This window comes from Paralichthys olivaceus, chromosome 12 (genome assembly GCF_024713975.1).
Source record: "Paralichthys olivaceus isolate ysfri-2021 chromosome 12, ASM2471397v2, whole genome shotgun sequence".
NCBI classification, from domain to species: Eukaryota; Metazoa; Chordata; class Actinopteri; order Pleuronectiformes; family Paralichthyidae; genus Paralichthys; species Paralichthys olivaceus.
Window position 1 is genome coordinate 16,581,254 of NC_091104.1, and position 16,814 is coordinate 16,598,067.

At 38.9% G+C, this 16,814-nt stretch overlaps 1 protein-coding gene across 1 annotated transcript in view; it reads left to right on the plus strand.

Annotated features, from left to right (window-relative positions):
- Positions 1-10,052: 10,052 nt before the first annotated feature.
- Positions 10,053-16,814, plus strand: part of LOC109627805 (KATNB1-like protein 1) — a 32,595-nt gene continuing 25,833 nt past the window's right edge. Inside the window, exon 1 of the mRNA XM_069535287.1 lies at positions 10,053-10,075. The gene's annotated coding sequence lies outside the window, so the exon portion shown is untranslated. The remainder of the gene's footprint in view (positions 10,076-16,814) is intronic.

The window sequence follows — 16,814 nt, forward strand, 5'->3', positions numbered from 1 at the left end:
TCAAACAGTCAAAACTGGAGGGAAACACACACACAAAGGCAGGAAGTAAATTCACTCAGAACTACTAAATAAAACAGGAAACACCAAACTGAAGCAGGTAACCATGACAAGCATACTGATAAAAGATATTACTCTAAGCGACAAACCACAGAGAAGGTGGTTCTACTGCTCTTTATCAAAAGTTAACCAGACGTCCATCTTCCATATCAACACAAAAGACAGAAGTAATAAGACATGAAAGAATACAAGGGCAAGACTTAAACAAATATAGATCCTGAGTAAGACTTTTATTTTTTACTCAGCATTCATGAAACCCGAACCCTTTACCTTTTGGTTGTTTTATTTTGAAAATTTAGGCCATGTCAGGGCCAATCAGTAAACCTTTCTTAGCATCTAAGAATTTTTATAAGTGCTGGCTTCCTGTTGCGTCCCAACAGGATTTCAACATCTTTTTTATGGGTTTGTTTGGACTAAAATACTTTTTAAAAAAAGTAGCAATGATCAGGTGATTTTTGCAATGAAATTGCTGGAGCAAGTGAAAATCAAAAAAATAGTTGTGGTCTTTTGTCTAAAACTTTCCCACACAAGTAATGAACAACAGCTCAGCTATTCTCTTGGAGTGTTTTGTAGTAGAAGTGTCAATTGACTTTTCCTTGTGTGTTTTTGATCCACCTCAGCGTTGGTGGAACCTCAGATAAAAAGCAGTGCACAGCCACTTTCCAGAGCTTTGTTATGGAAACCATCCAGGACCGCAGAAGAGACAGTCACAAAATATGGCTCATGAGAAACCTGCATGTAAAAACAGGCGTCAAAATCGGCATGTACGTCATTCCTCACAGCAAAATCAAACTGTAGAATGTAGTTAAATCTTTACAGATTAAGGAGAAAAAAAATTCCCATGTAGTCCCATAGGAGTATAAACAGTTTACACTAATAAAGCATGCAGACTAAGCTGAAGCCAGTAGCCTCTGATATCTGATGCAGATTCTATCACAGCTCATCTCAGGGTCACGGCAGGACTGGATCCAGACAAGCAAAGACATGGTTGTATCCTTTGATTTAAAACGTACATCACTGGCAAATGTTTCAACCGAGAGTTGTAATGTCTTCATCATCTGTTACACAAACAAATGATACATTGACAATCAAGATGGATTATTAAGGATCAAGGAACAAATCAGTCTTGTCTCTGAGTCTGAGCCTCTGGGGGCAACAACCAATACTTCATGGCCTCCAGTCTGCACAGAGACTATCAGATCCAAGACTCTTTTCCGTTCGCCATACTGTTTACAGTCAGACAAATTTATTTTATCACACAAGTAGAAAATTCTTCCCAGCGACAAGAGCAACATTGAAGCAGATTACAGCAGTGTTTGAAAGATGCTTATGAAAAATTAAAAAGTTGACAAATGCACTTCAATGTGCACTGCCTCTTTAACACGGACTGTTCACCTGCTGGAAACCATAACTGCTCAAATCTGTTTATAGAGGTAACAACCAATTTGGTTCAGATGCACAACATCCAAAACTCTTTCATTAGTATTCAACATCCTTTCATTAATTTAACCACATGCAACTGTGTCTCGTTGCTTATTTTCTTATATGACAACACAGCGGCACACCTATTTATACCACGCTGAAGCCATTCAACATTTACAGCTTCAGGGAAAAGACTGGTAGCCTATAGGTCTGAAACAGCTGGACATGTGGAAATATTAAAAGCAGATGTGGCATGGAATGTCCGACACATGGAAAAGCTGATTGTGGTTATACCTCTATAGTAATGGGCAACGTAACAGCCAAGAGTCTGCTCGAATGGGATTCACATGCTGAGCCGAGTCCCCTGCGTCCAGCTCTTAACTGTGGGTCCACCGACCTTATTGTGTCTCGTCTCAGCCTCATTTTTGAGTCGAGGTAAAGCATTTTTTCTGATCTCCTCATTACCGAGAAAGTCAGATCATGAAACAGCGAGAATTTACCGCCCTGCTTCCTGCTGCATTTGTGTTGGGATTACAGCCCCGCAAACACATTTCCATGTGGAGTCTGTCTGCGCTGCAAATTATCTACGGAGAAAAGAATTTCAGGAGCACCACCAGATGCTTTCGAACCTCGTCTTTATTCAGATATCATTTACCTTGTGCATGTCTACGGTTTCTTATATGCCCAGGAAAATGCTTCTGTTTTTCAACATGACAACACGGATACAGGAAAGGGAATATGTAGAAATGTAAACTTAATTGGTATCAACCTACTTTTTTTAAGAAGCTGGAAGGTGTGCTTCTATTCAGTAGACTTCTCTTAAAAATCCAGGTTCAGTATGATTCAAAGCTCTCTAGTCTGCTCACAGAGCCCAGTTTCCCTCCTCTAGTGAAGCAAACAGCACACTCCACTGCAGGTATTCTACACTGTAAGCACCTTGCCAGGCTTTCTAAATGGCAAATGCATCTGGCCATTCAACAGAACATTTTAGCTCGGGCCCAGCATCTCAGCAGAGAGGGATATTTATTGTGATTTGAACATGCAATCATGGAAAACTTGCGAGCATACCTCTGCACAAACCTCTCTGTAGACATTAGACAACCAATTTCCTTCTGCTATATCACTTAGTGCACCGATAGCTCTGCTGCCTTTGTGTTGATCTCGCTCTTGAGACGCAGAGAAAGAGATATCCATACCACAAAAGCTGGGTATTGGACCGTTAATGATTTTGACTTGCATTTGGCCTCGTCGTCACGTTAATATTTCCAACACAACTTCCTCAGCAAGTAGATAATCTCAGTCAACGGGACCTCTTCCTCCCTCGCAGATACTTTTGACCTGTTGTGACGATTAACATCTGTGACAATAGCATCTTAGATGACATTACAAACTGTCCGCAGGTCAAGCAGAGCACAGTGGAGCTGTAATCTGATGGGCCTGTAAAGGTTACCGAATTAGATCATGTCTTTGTAAGCATCCAGCAGCATAACTGTGGTGAGTCTAAAGGGTTCATTAATAAACATTCAAAGCCCTTTCAATGGCCAGGTTGTCTCAAACACGTCATGTCTGAGGCTTACAGATTACTTCACAGTGGCTGTTTGTAAAGTTGCTTGATGTCACCAGTCAACCTCTTTCAAACCGACGCTGCTTCATCATGTGGTTCTCACAAAAAGGATCTTGATAAAAGAAACCAGACTTGTTGACTATTTGAGCCGTGTAACCAAACCCAGAGAAACGACAGATCACTCTCCATCTGTTGTTTCAATAATAGCCTAATACAAAAGGACAAATGCATTCCCACACATATGCAGATCCAGATTAGAGAGTGGGGTTTACATAGACTATACATGTTGCCTCATGACCTCATGATTCTCTCAACTAGTGAGTCTTTACCAATCACTTTAAAGTGATTAAAGCTGCACTAATCAATATTTTTATATAAACAATGGATACAATTTGTAATGTGAAAGGACCCACAAACAATTCTTCAAACACAGGTTTCTCATAGCTCTGTAAAACAGTGTTTGAGTTTTATGACCCACAAACAGATCATATAAAAAAATGGAGGTAGACTCTTTAAAAGTGAAGCCAATGTAGAAGTACCTGAAACCTGTATTCTCGTGAGTTATCAGCAGAGGGCGACTCCACTGGTTGCAAGGACAGCTATAAACACAACCGATTTTTCCAGTCATCAACACTCAAATTATTCTGTGTTTAGTGAGGGAGCTTTATCGTAAACAGACACAACAGGAGAGGTAAATATGAGGCGACCGCAGAGGCTCAATTACGTCAATTATCTCAATTACAGAGGAGAGTTAATGTCTTTTTGCTGTTTGCACTTGGCCCACGTCCCGGCTACTTGAGAAAAGACTCATCACGATTGGGTTCTAAAGTAGATGTAATTAAACAACTGGACACGACATGTTACATAAGATTTATTTTCTTTTATGGGGGTATTTTTGGTGTGAGGATCAGTAATAATGCAATTGTGTTAAATAGCACTTTTGCATGTCAACGTTTCTTTTACTTCACCAATCTAATGCAAATATGCCTACACCATTCAATTTTATTTTGCATTAGAATTAAATATAAATCTAATGGTCTTGTTACAGTAGTTTATTTTTTATTTAATTGAAAACAAATTATTTCAGTTTTATTGATATAAGGTAAAGATGATTCTCTGGATGGATGGATTTTGTAAGAGTAGAATCAAAGTGAAAACCAAAAAGTTGCCACTGTTATTACACTACATGATTTTAAAAATGCAGCTTGTTCCTCATTTTTATTTGAGTGTTATTGCCATATAATAGGTTTATTTCAGTGTTTTGTTGTTTTAACCCAACCAGACCAAAAAAAGACAAACATTAATGACAGATGACAATGATGAAAAGCAGACATGTTTAATTTAATTTTAAACTGAGAACAAAATGTAATATCCTTATTCTGCCTTGTGGCACAAACACAATAGTGTTTGTATACAAAAAGGAATGTTTCTCATTTACATATTCACATTAATCACTTGAGGAGTGAATAAAATAAATATATTTGGTCATAATGTTATTGACTTCAGCCTGGAACTCTGTCCCTGGAGTCATGTGACACTATTAAAGGAATAAATGAATATGTTCTACTCAGTTGAGAATTTGTAGACTGTCATGTGGTTTTCCTGGATTTTCTTTCACATAAAATAAAAGTGTTGTATTACAGAAATAAAAATGTCCATGAGGCATGTGCAACTCAATACTCCACATGAAATATTCACCTATTAAATCCTCCTTTTAATACCTTTTGGACTAACTGTCTTTTCAGTAGCAAAAAGATGTGATCCTCAAAGAGCCAGAAAGAGAATTTTTATACTGATGTATATCACAGACATTGATTTATCAACTTCAAAAGATTTTGAGATGTTTACTAAAACCTTGAAAATAATAGGTCATTACCTCATTTGCATGATATTCAGAATAACCTCTAAGAAAAGAGCAATAACTTCAGCTGTGCAGGTGAATACTGCCACCCAAAGGAAAAGCTGATCTCCATCTTATAGCGTATATTGCACCAATGATAATATAGAGAGCTAACTAAATGAATACATAAGTAAGTTCTTTTTGGCATGTGCTCTGGTGATGGCAATGTTGATATGTCCATTTAATACACATTTAAGTATTTCAACAACCACTAGATGGGTTGCCATGAATTGTGGTACAGACATACAGTAATGCCCAAAGAATGCATCCTAATACCTTTGGTGAACGCCTAAAGTTTCATCTAGCATCACTTCATCTGGCCCAGGTCAAAAAGCAAAAAAAATGTTGTTGGCCCCCTTTTGAACATTGCTGCACATGGCACTGTCATTATTTCCTCAGGTATCCCAGAGACCAACAGTACTTTAAAAGTGATAATTTAAAATGTAGATAGTTTCTTTAATCTTAATAGCAGTAATAGTAATATTTGAAAATGTCCTTGTGGTAAAACTGTTATAACCAAATGATTAATTAAGGATAAATTAAGACATTTGCAGTAACAGTAGATTGATTTGATGCAATAACTTTGCAAACTGCAATAAAGGGCTAACTTGTGTGATTCCACTTCATAAAGATGCAGCAAGTATACATAAAGTGGGGGCTCCTGGGGTCCTGCGCCCCTAGTTGACTTGGTCAGTTGAAGATTTGATCCAGCTTTGCATCTATTAAAAACACACTTAACTGCTAAGCTAATGTAGTCCCATCAGCCTTAGCTCTCTGTTTTCGGCAAATTATTAGCAAATATTTACAAGAATAAGATTGTGAACTTGTATCACAATCCAGGGGCTCCATCCTTCGGAGGATGCAGTCTACCTTGCCCACAAAGACAGCCTCCTTTGTGGGCTGTGTAGACCAGGATGGTTGATCATATTTAGATGGCCTGAGGTATTCAGTGATCAGCATCACAAGCCCCCCCCCCCCTTTTAATGTTGACTAGCAACAGAGCTGAAGTTGGACACAATGAGAAAGTTTTAATGCCCCCTGATGCTCTAGTTCATGGTTTTTTAACATGCACTGTTGCCTGTGGGGTTGAGTTTATTAGTGATACTCAAGTATTGGATGCCTCATCGCTTGCTTGTGCCATTACCTCTTTTAAAAACATCATTGAAGTTCAATACATCCAGGGATAGGTTGGGCCATGAAGGATCCCCTCCCCCCTCACTGAGATGTCGACTTCAAATGCAGCCTCTGAAGGATGTAGCCCTTGAATTAAGACACAGCTTGTATTTGCTAAAAATTAGCATGTTAGCGATGCTTTGATGCATCGATGCTAAGATGCTTTTGTCATTAAGTGCAAAGCAATAATGTTTTAAGTAAAGCATCAACTGAAGATTCTTAGTGTTGATTAATAGCTCCCTCATTTCTTGACTTTACTTAACTTCTGAAGAAAACTGAAGGAATGTATTGATACACATAAATCGTGTAAAATAAGTTGGAAGTCACTTTTATTTGCCCACATGTAGCATGTTGGCCTTCAGCTAGTGTATCTTCCTTGACATTTATTAGTGAGCCACACACCAGGAAAACCACAGGGCATATCTTGCCACCAGGATTTATTTTTCCACATATGGTCCCTTTATAGAGCTATAATTACAGAACTGTCATTTCCATAAATCCATCATAAAATCCAAGTATAACCCTGTGGAATGAAAATATTTTTGTTTTGGATTTTCACTGTGATGAACCAGTGCTGGAATTATTACCAATAATTCATCATGTTTTATTTTGCTAACTTTGACTTTCCATCACTCAGATTTAAGCAGTTTTCATTGTCGTACCATTTCTTGGGTGGCTGAGTGTATACATCTGAACCATGGAAGGATTTCTTGGGTGTCTGTCTGCTCCTGCGGCTGGTGCATGGAAGCAGGTACGACTAAAATGATATCTGTTGAAGGAATGCAGTGGCTGACCACAGTTATGAATGGAGGGAAACTTCACATAAACACAGTTGCCTTGTTTTAATCCAGCTTTATATAATTTAAACAAGACAGCTTTTAAACTGTATATATCCCGTCAGACTTCTCACTGGGCTTTGATCCAACCGTCTGACTTTTCCAAATGTGTCAGACAGACTCACAACTGATTCACAAACGGCAACCTGTCTGTCTTTTCACCCCAAAATATACAGACATTTTGTTTCTTTGGATAATTTTTCAGAGTGATTTTTCTTCTCAGTCTTCCTTAGCAGAGCACCATTTTAAGTACATTTTGTGACAACATCAGCTACCAGCCAACTGTCTGGGTGGAAATAGTACCACCAGTCTTTAAGGACCCACGAGAGAGCAGGAGTGAATTACAGCACTTCTCGCTAATTTATCACAGCCCAGGGTTCAAACTTCAGCTGGAGAGACTCTTCATATCGTGGCCAGGATTCTTCTCAAGAAGAAACGTGCTGCCAACAAGAGCAGCCACAGCTGCAGCGGAAAATAAAGCCTCTTTCTTCAACATGAAATTTGCTGCGTTGACTTTGGTGTTACATTTTGCCGCATTCACTTCAAAAAATCGGGCACCGAGTTCAGCACCTCTCTTTAGACTGAATGCACAATGTCACATCCCACCTCGAAAGTTCTCTTTCAACACTATAAATGGGAAATTTACATTCAACTCTATTACAGTATAATGTAAAAATCTGAATAATAAACTACATGGAAACAGCTTCAACTGGGCTACTGCGAATTCAAGTAGTCAAAGCAGCAAACAGCGATGAATAATCAGGACCTATTACATGTGACCACTACAAACAGTGGAATGAAAAAAACAGCTCACTGGCTAACTGGCAAGCAGTGTATGTTTCTCTTATCATACTTTCTTAGCCCCAGAAGTTACAGCAGAGACCAACAAAGCCACAGGTAAAGGGGATATGACCCAATTTAAAGGTGACCAATATGAAACATCCTGTTACCTTGAATGAAATTATGTATTTAAACACTGTAGAGGCCCAACAGAGTGTACTAATTAAACACAAACAGTATGCGCTTGAACTTTTGTCTATGGACGACAGTTTTTGGAAGGAGGCAAATTTCTCTTTTGAGTACATTGAGTTGGATCCGAAAACCAAAACAATGAGATAAAAGACACTAAAATGCTCCATAAAGCTGAGTATAAGTATAAGCATTCCTACATGCATCCTTTTTTACAGACAGGTAGTAATTTTATTCAATTTTTAAGTATTAACTATTGATTACAGGTGCTTTAAAATTAGAGTATGATCTTGATATGTCTTAATGTTAGTCAGTCATATGTAAAGTGACCTGTTGTCAGATACAGATACATTTTAAAAACTGTTTTCAAAAAAAACCTCTAGAACTCAACTATCTGGCAAAATTAACAACCACGTTTACACTCCTGGTGTGGAACATCATGAACTTTTGATAATCTCTGACACAGACGGTTTAGTAAGTGACTGGGCTTGAAGAGAAGCAGTTCCCGTAACCAGTCAAAGAACGACAAGATGCTGACCGCCCCTCATCAGACATTTGCTCTTTCTTTGGCAAATTCCAAAGGAGTGACATGTCCAATAAAAGATGAAACATGTTTTCACTGTTGCTGTGAAATGCTGCATCCTGACCAGAAACAAAATCTGATTCTCACTTTCTGTAACTGCTGGATCGTTGATTGCGTTTCGTATCGTATAACCAGCGTTGGATCCAGTCCTCCAGATGTGTAAATGTAGACAGATTGCAAATTATCCAGTGATTGAATCACTGTAGGTTTTCTGGCTGTAATAAATAAACAGGTTGAGCATTTCAAGGTGTCTCTCTTGTAAGTGGTTTTTGATGTTGGCCTAGAACAATATCCCAAATACAAAAGTATTAAAAAAAGCTCAACTTTTTATCAATAACTAACCTCAACAAAATGTATTTTAATCAGGATACTTAATTACTGTTCATATGAATATATAAAGTAAGATTTTGTTTGTTATCACCAAATATACATTTCATTGAACTGAAATGCTGCAGTAGTAGCTCGTAATATACATAGTATTAGTTTTTAATATTAGGTATTCAGAGTGTGCATGTCAGTCTGTATGTATACAAGTTGAATCTGAACAAACCTAGCTGAGTAACTGCCGATGCATTTAGGATTTACTTCAGTTTCTTTCATTACATGGCAACAGTGTTTACTCAGGCCTCTCAGCAAAAATCCCTAAAGGCCTCTCTGCACTGCAACAAGGAATCTGTATGACTCTTTTTGGCTGTGTACTTATAAGGCAAACTTATTGCAGATGTGTGATAAAGATGAGATGCAATTTGGGGGAAACAACACCACATTTTTTCACACATTCTTATCTCTGGTAATATACAATAAAACCTGCAATAAACGAACAAATACTCTGTCGTCACCTCTTACTTTTGGAACCAACATCAATGTTGTTTTCATATGATTTGTCATAAAATGATGCATCACTATGTCAGTCTAGACATGTTGTAACAAGTGGTGTTTATCGATCAGGTGCAGACTGAAAGGAATCAGACTTAATCTAAACGAGATGTTTAGTTTTGAAGAAATAACAAACTCTGACTCATAGATTTCAGTAAAAAAATCTAAAGGGGCCTCATCAGTCATTATAGGCAGAGTGGAAAAGAATGATTTGATTTATTTCGAGAAGTCTACCCCCGTTTCTCGAATGCAGACTTCATGTCTTGAGTGAACAATCATTGGTATTGCTGTCGCAGTTTGGGATGTTCATACACTGTATGTTTCTATTTTTGTTTGCTTTGGTTACACAACCTATAAATCCTTCACTTTGGACAACAATTAAAGGCCTGATTGTTTTTTGCAGAATTAACAAACAGCAGATTGTTCTGGTTTGTGCGCTGGTGGTACCACATGCCATACCAGACATTCCAGTCACCTCCATTGACAAATCCTGCATGGCTCAAGATCTTAAGCCTTTAGCATACACACTGAGTCACTGCCAAGTGTGTTATGTAATTGGAGTCTGCTGTTCCTGGGACTCGTACGGTGGCTGTCGCTCTCGGCAGGACACAATATGAAGACAGTGGCTTCCAAATAAGGGCAACACAACTACTGTGTCATCGCTAAAACTCCCCAAAATCTCCCAGACAGGAATGGTATGTACTCTGAAGGAAATGATCATTTCCACCTAAAACTTTTGATCTGTGCTGTTTGTTCCATTTGCATTTTTTCTTTCACATGAATTTTTATGCGTTATCTGCATGCTCAGTAGTCTGAGCAAGCTTGTGATTGTTGATCTTGAGAGGTTCTTTCCGGTGGAGTCATGGCTGATGTTATGGGATTTTTACTCTCTGAATGCACTGAATGATTGTTCCTCAGGCAGTCATATTTACTGTGGTAGCTGGAGAGGTGCTACTGGGCCACACAGACTCTTCAGTGTTTTGTCTAATGATGATTAAGACAATGTTTCAGAATGATCTCCTCCCAGTTGTCGGAAGAGTTTAATCAAAAACAGCCTGTCTGCAATCTTCAAATCGCTTTTATTTATGGTTGCCAAATGGGCCAAGAAGTCTATTATAATTTGGCTGCTTCTTCAAAGGTACCAACACACACACTCGCATGCCTCCCAGACTCTCTGTGGTGAGGATTCGCCACTTTAGAGGTGTGAAATAAAACATCTGGGACATCTGAGCGCAACACGTGATCAGATCTGAAAGACATTTTAATACTTCAATTACCTAATAGCTTACAGGGGAATACGTTCTTTTCCCAGATACAAAAGGGAGGCTGAATCATATTTTATACATTTTATGACTTTTTTGTGTGTGTGCGTGTGTGTGCTCAATTAGGTGTGCTAGAGTTCATTGCTTATCCACCAGTGGTTTTCATTTACATTATCCAAATACAATTACCACTGGGAGGTCATGGTAAAGTACAGTATTAGTACATCAACAGCTAATCATAATTATTTTTTTGTAAATCTAATTATGTGCTTGTTGCTCTAAGTGATGTATTTCATGAGGTTTTGTACCCATAGTTTAGAAAATGGATTATGTTTTTATTGCGTTGGGAGGATAGAAACCATTGACATGTCATAGCAGGAAAAAGCCTAGTGTAATTAATAACACTGACAGTGGCTGCATTCCATTTAGGTGAGCCAGTTCCAAGCATTGTGAATGCTGCATCACCGGAAGAGCTTACTGAGACACTTTGTGCAAGAAAACCATTGTTCATTTTATCAAGTTACAACTGTTCCGTTATCAACCCTTCTGCCTATATTACAAGTTGAACCATCTGCCCTTTTGGTCTATTCATTGATATTCTTTGTGTCAGAAACTGACAGTATCACTAAGAGGAGTTGATACATTTCTGGAACAGAGGCACAACCTTGTTGAACCTGCAGCAGTGGATTTTTTGCCACAATCTGCATGAACACAACACCGACAACCTTTGTAAATTTGATAAAGCTAACCACTTAGCAGACATTAGCTGATCTATGAATTTAATTCCTAAATAATTGCCACTCATCTGTTTTGGTTTCAACCAATATGTGGCGTTTCATATCCTAAAGCCAAACTCTGTCTATCTGCCATTTAATGTTGAGCAGTCAACTTGACACAAGTTTCTCCCTGAACCTCCCTATTGCTTGCTCCCCAAAAGTGAAGGCTAAGCGTAATTCGCATGGTGGCTGGTTGCAGTATAGGTCATAAATCCTGCCTCCTCCATATAAGTGAATGTTAGGGAGCCATTTGACATTACCTATCTTCATATTGTACATTGTTTATATAAAAAATATTATTATATATAGTTAGATCCTATAGCAGTGGGATTAAAAAGAGCTTTGCTTGAGTATTGTATTGACTACAACCTTTTTTTGCCTGTACTTCAAACTAAGTAATTTCACTTCTCCATGAGTAGCCTGTATCAGTTTTTTTTTCCAACCCTTTCCATCTGCCAGGATTGTGTGAACCACTGATCCATTTTCATCTGTCAGACCATAAAACTATTGCCAATATCCAGACAACAATTAACACACGTGATTTGTGGAACAAAATTGGGAGAAAGTTAAACACATAAACTCTTTCTCCAAAGTTTCACCATACACTTATCCCACACCAATCACTGAGGAAAAACAAAAGACAAATACTTTTATGACGACTTTCCATCAAATCTTGTTTATAAACCAAATGATTGCATTCCAGCATGATCTGAGCGCGGTGCCAGAGGCAAAGGACAGTACAAACTGAAATAGCAGATTTAAAATTGTTCAGTGAAGTGTTATGTTGACCACTCTCTCTGCCGGAGCTGGCTGCGTCTGTTTTTTGTCTGGGAGAGAGTTGCTGCTCTGCCGTTTCCCTTGCTCCTTCCCTCCTTCTCCCTGCTGAGGTAAAAATGAGTCACTGATTTAGCAGCAGCAGCTGGTCTCCGTCATCCCCGGTATCGCCCAGGATTCCACAGGAGACCAGCTGCCGAATCCTTACTCTCTGACAACATCACTTCCCCTTTACCCTTTTATAGACATATTCGGTGGCGGCATAAAGTCCTGTAATGATAATATCAATGATGATTCGATTTTTGTAATTTATGACTTTTGTTTAAACAACTTTGTTCAACTTTGGAAAGTACAATACTGGAAATGTTACTGCTTCATTTCAAGAAATAGAAGCTTTAGAGGATATACATCATAGAAATGAGTGCTATTCTTCTCTCAGAGGCCACCTACAGCAGCAGGAAACAGGCCTCGGCAGCTGAGCAGGGGTTTACAATAACACTCCCTCTTATTAGGGACTTGACTCTTTGACGACCTCTACACATAATCTTTACAGTGGCTTGAATTCTCGCTATGTGTTATATAAGCATCTCATTTATATTTCTTAGGTGGCATGCGATTAAAAGCCAACGGAAACATAGGAAATATAATGTTTCCCCATCTACAAGAATGAAATAACCTCGTTATTACAAAAATTAAAGACAATCAATCCAATGGCTGTCAAGATGAGACTAAAACTAAAGATGTCAGCCTGCCAGTAGTGCTAGAGGAAAGTGTGTAGGCAGACGGTGAATGTCTGTACAAAATTTCATGCTCATCCATCCAAAAGTCACTGAAATATTTCAGTATGGGCCAAAGTGGTGGACCAAAGAGGGATTCCCTATGATGATGCTAGCATGGCTAAAAAAAACAGCTGTACTGTGTAGTGTAAGGGAGGATGTGGACGATCTGCGATTGGTCAACTTCTTTCCGCCGTTTGATCCTGAGCGTTGGAACGCTCGTTGGAACAAATTCTTTCAGGGTTTTCTTTGTTTTCCTTCGGAGAATAACAATGAACCATAAAAAATGGGAGGTATCTATTTTTGTCGGAGCTGTTGATTACGGACGAGTGGATTCCATGACTGAATGTTGAAACCGAGGTGTTTAGTTTTCCCATTCCACTGGCTGAAAGGACAGGCAGGTCTCTGTCTCAATCTTCCTTCCCTGTTTTCCTGTAAAGGAGGCGTCATAGCGTGTGCTGCTTATTTAAAGAGTCGCTATGGAATCTCATGTCCCTTCTGTTTGGACCATGCAGGCCCTGTGGTGGAGTTGAGAGCTGGAACTGTCACTGCCCACTAACAGCTCATTCTCAGACTGACCATTCTGCTAGGTGTTTATCCACGGGGCTTTGTGGAAAATACTGCCTGAATTCTTGGGAGACACGCACATTTCTTGCCATCCTTTCACCTGTTTTGTTTTCCAGGTGGAGTTCTGCTGGACCTACCCGAAACCCTTTCTCCACTTCTTCATGTGCAGTTTATCGCTCCACCTCATCAGTCTTCAGTTTCCTAAAAAAGGCAGTGGAAAGAACCAAATGGGTTTTGCCTTGTGGATATAGCAAGATAAAATCTCGAGCTCACTTTTACCTAGTAATTGTTGCTTTGGACCTTTTGTCGAGCATTAAAAATGTAGCTTTAGTGACTTTGGCAAGCTGAGGAAGTTTTCATAACAAAGCACAAGGCACTGTTGTTTTTCAGCTCAATAGTGAATGATGTCTGGAGCAAATTCATTCATTGATCCAAAACATTATCTCCGAGGATGATTGGGCACAGTTTGTTGTCCTTGGGGGATGTAATCTTTAATGACTAAAAGCTTTGCAGAAATAAATCATAGAAAGTAAATAAAACCATGAATTCCAGTAGAAGCACATTCTTCCTCTTCATTCTTTTTTCCACAATAGCCATTCAGTGTATTGTGTAACTCTGTATCGCAGTACTTTGAAGATAGATATAAGATCACAGTAATTGATGAGTGGATATAATCCAACATGCTGTTTGGAGTTCTATCTCATCAGTCTCACTGCTCACATTCACACTCCTAACACTGTATCAGAGTTGCTGCTAACTAGTTTATAACTAGTAAAACACATTGACGTACTTATTCTGTAGAAGTCACAGAAAATTGAATGTGCTATATGTGTCATGGAGATAGTGCTCAGCAGGACTCTTCGTACAATATGGCCATAAGACTAGGACAATGGCTTTTTTCAGCATTTCTTTGGCAGTTGATCAGTGTTAAAAGCTGCAGGAGGAGGCTAATGGAGTGAAGTACCAGCCACAGTGAGGTGTTAGCATGGATATGGAGAGAAAACAACAGTGTCTTCTTTGCCAGCTAGTTCATATAGACTGTATGGATGACTCATCATCAAGTGTACATTTTTCTGGTAAGTTTGGTTGGATGCAATAAAAACTGGGTGAAATGTCATGATTGACAGCTAAGATTGACTCAAAATTGGTCAAATTGTACTGGAGGCACCTCGCTACAGTGGTTCCATCCAGTAATTGCTACTGTGCTGCAAGATGGCAATGTTCATGTCCGGAATATTTGGCTTTATTTCTGGATAGTGTGAGGACCCGTTATCTATCTCTATATAAAGACTATGGTTCACATCTTACGTCTATACATTTGGTATATGTAATTTCGCAGATTGCGCAGCATGAAGCATCTAAAAACAAAACATTATCTGACTCTATATTGATCATTGCAGTAATACCACTCCAGATCTGTATAGAATTTCCCCACCTTAGCTGCAATTCTAATGTCTGGGCTAGCCGACTGCTCTGACAGTGACTCAAACTGTGTTTTTGTAAAACACATGGTAAATGTAGCAGCATCTGTTTGTTGATATTTTGCTTGGTGAAAATCCTTTTGGTCTGGTCCACATATGAGGCCAGTTTGTTACTGTACAGTTCTTCACAAACATTTGGTCAACAGTGGTAGGCTGCATCAACAAAAGTCAACACAGCTTGGGTAAAGAGCTGACAACACAACAAAGGCAAAGCATGTGCATGGGAAAGCTGTGTTTCCACAATAATGTAAAATATGGTGTAAATTTTCAAAAACTCAAAAACCAGGGAGCAAATGAAGCATAATTCCAAAATGTCTAACTGTTAAATCAAATGCATGCAGATATGTTGTTGAATAATATATAGTACATATCATAGCAAGAGAGCACATACTTTTTTAATTATAAAGTTTACAGACTTTTGCCAGAAACTCTTTTACTGCTACAAACAGTTCATTTTTGTGTTGCATTGGACACCAACCAACCCAGGAGAAACATGCCGAGGGTTATTATCACCAGGAATAAAAACGCTCCTGACTTCAGCATGGATTAATAAAGATGTCTGGACTGATTGCAGATGGAACAGCTCTGCCATGCTCTGAGTGAATGCTGATTGTCCTCAACTGTAATTGCTCATCATTGGGACAAATGATCACTTAAGTGTAATACGTGGATGAATGGTTAATTGTGTAGATCTACAGTTAACAACAGTTACTGATAATGATCAAGATATTATTATTGGACGTTGACAAGCCTTACACAGATTAGCCTGTTGTGAGCTATTAAACAAATTCCGTGGCTCTTGTTGGATGTACAGAGACTGGACACTCCTTGTGTGTGAGCTGCTGTGTGTTGTTTGGCTCCCAGGCTTCCATGACACTATGCCTTTCAACACCGGCCAGATGAACTTTCCCTCTCATTCAATTTCAGTGAGTGCTTTTATCATATTCTCACATTCTGCACAGCTCTGATGAGAAACTGACTAAATTACTCCAAAGCTCACAAGGAGCGGGAAAGAAACTTTTTTTGTTTATACTGTATACTCTGGAAATAAAAATGTGTTTTACTGGAAACTTTCACTCTCTACGCTCTGAGGTCATCTTGATTGAACCTTCTCGTCCTGGGTATGTTCTGTCCGAGGTGCCGCTTCACACCCCATTTTAAATACTTGTGCAGTGCCTGTGTTGAATCATGGCTGTTTGGAACGAGCTGTTTGCTCCGCAGCCTACTTCACAAATATTCCTTGTCATTAGTGAGTCCTCCTCTTACAGTTTTACAATATACTGTACTGTTTTATTGTTTGTGTGCTGGACATTGTGTGCAGAGTTTCACTTCTGCAGATTGAAGTTAGAAAACTTTGTTGTAATCCTACCTGGTTTATTTGCACTGCAGATTTTATAGTAAATGTTTCCTGGCTAATAATTTGAATAGTTTACTTCTGTTATCCTTTCATAGTTGTTTTTGTAAACAATGCAATCTTCAGACCCAAGTTCACAACCTTTCAAAATAAAAGCTCTATAGTTCGGCTCGATGGAAAGCATTACAGCAGCAAAACAAACATCAGGCTTTTAAGTAAACTTGCTAAAGAGAAAGTGATTCTATGATTGTTGTTGCCATGATGGGGATCACCCGTGAATATCTGTGTGTCCAGAAGACACGTTCAACACAGTCCTCAGACTAATGGAACACTGCCCCCGCCCCCACTGACTTCCACTGGTTGCCTGTTAATTAATTATTTTTTAACATGTCCAAATCTTATGACACTCTGCACTGCAATTTCTCTGTCAATTTGCAATACAAA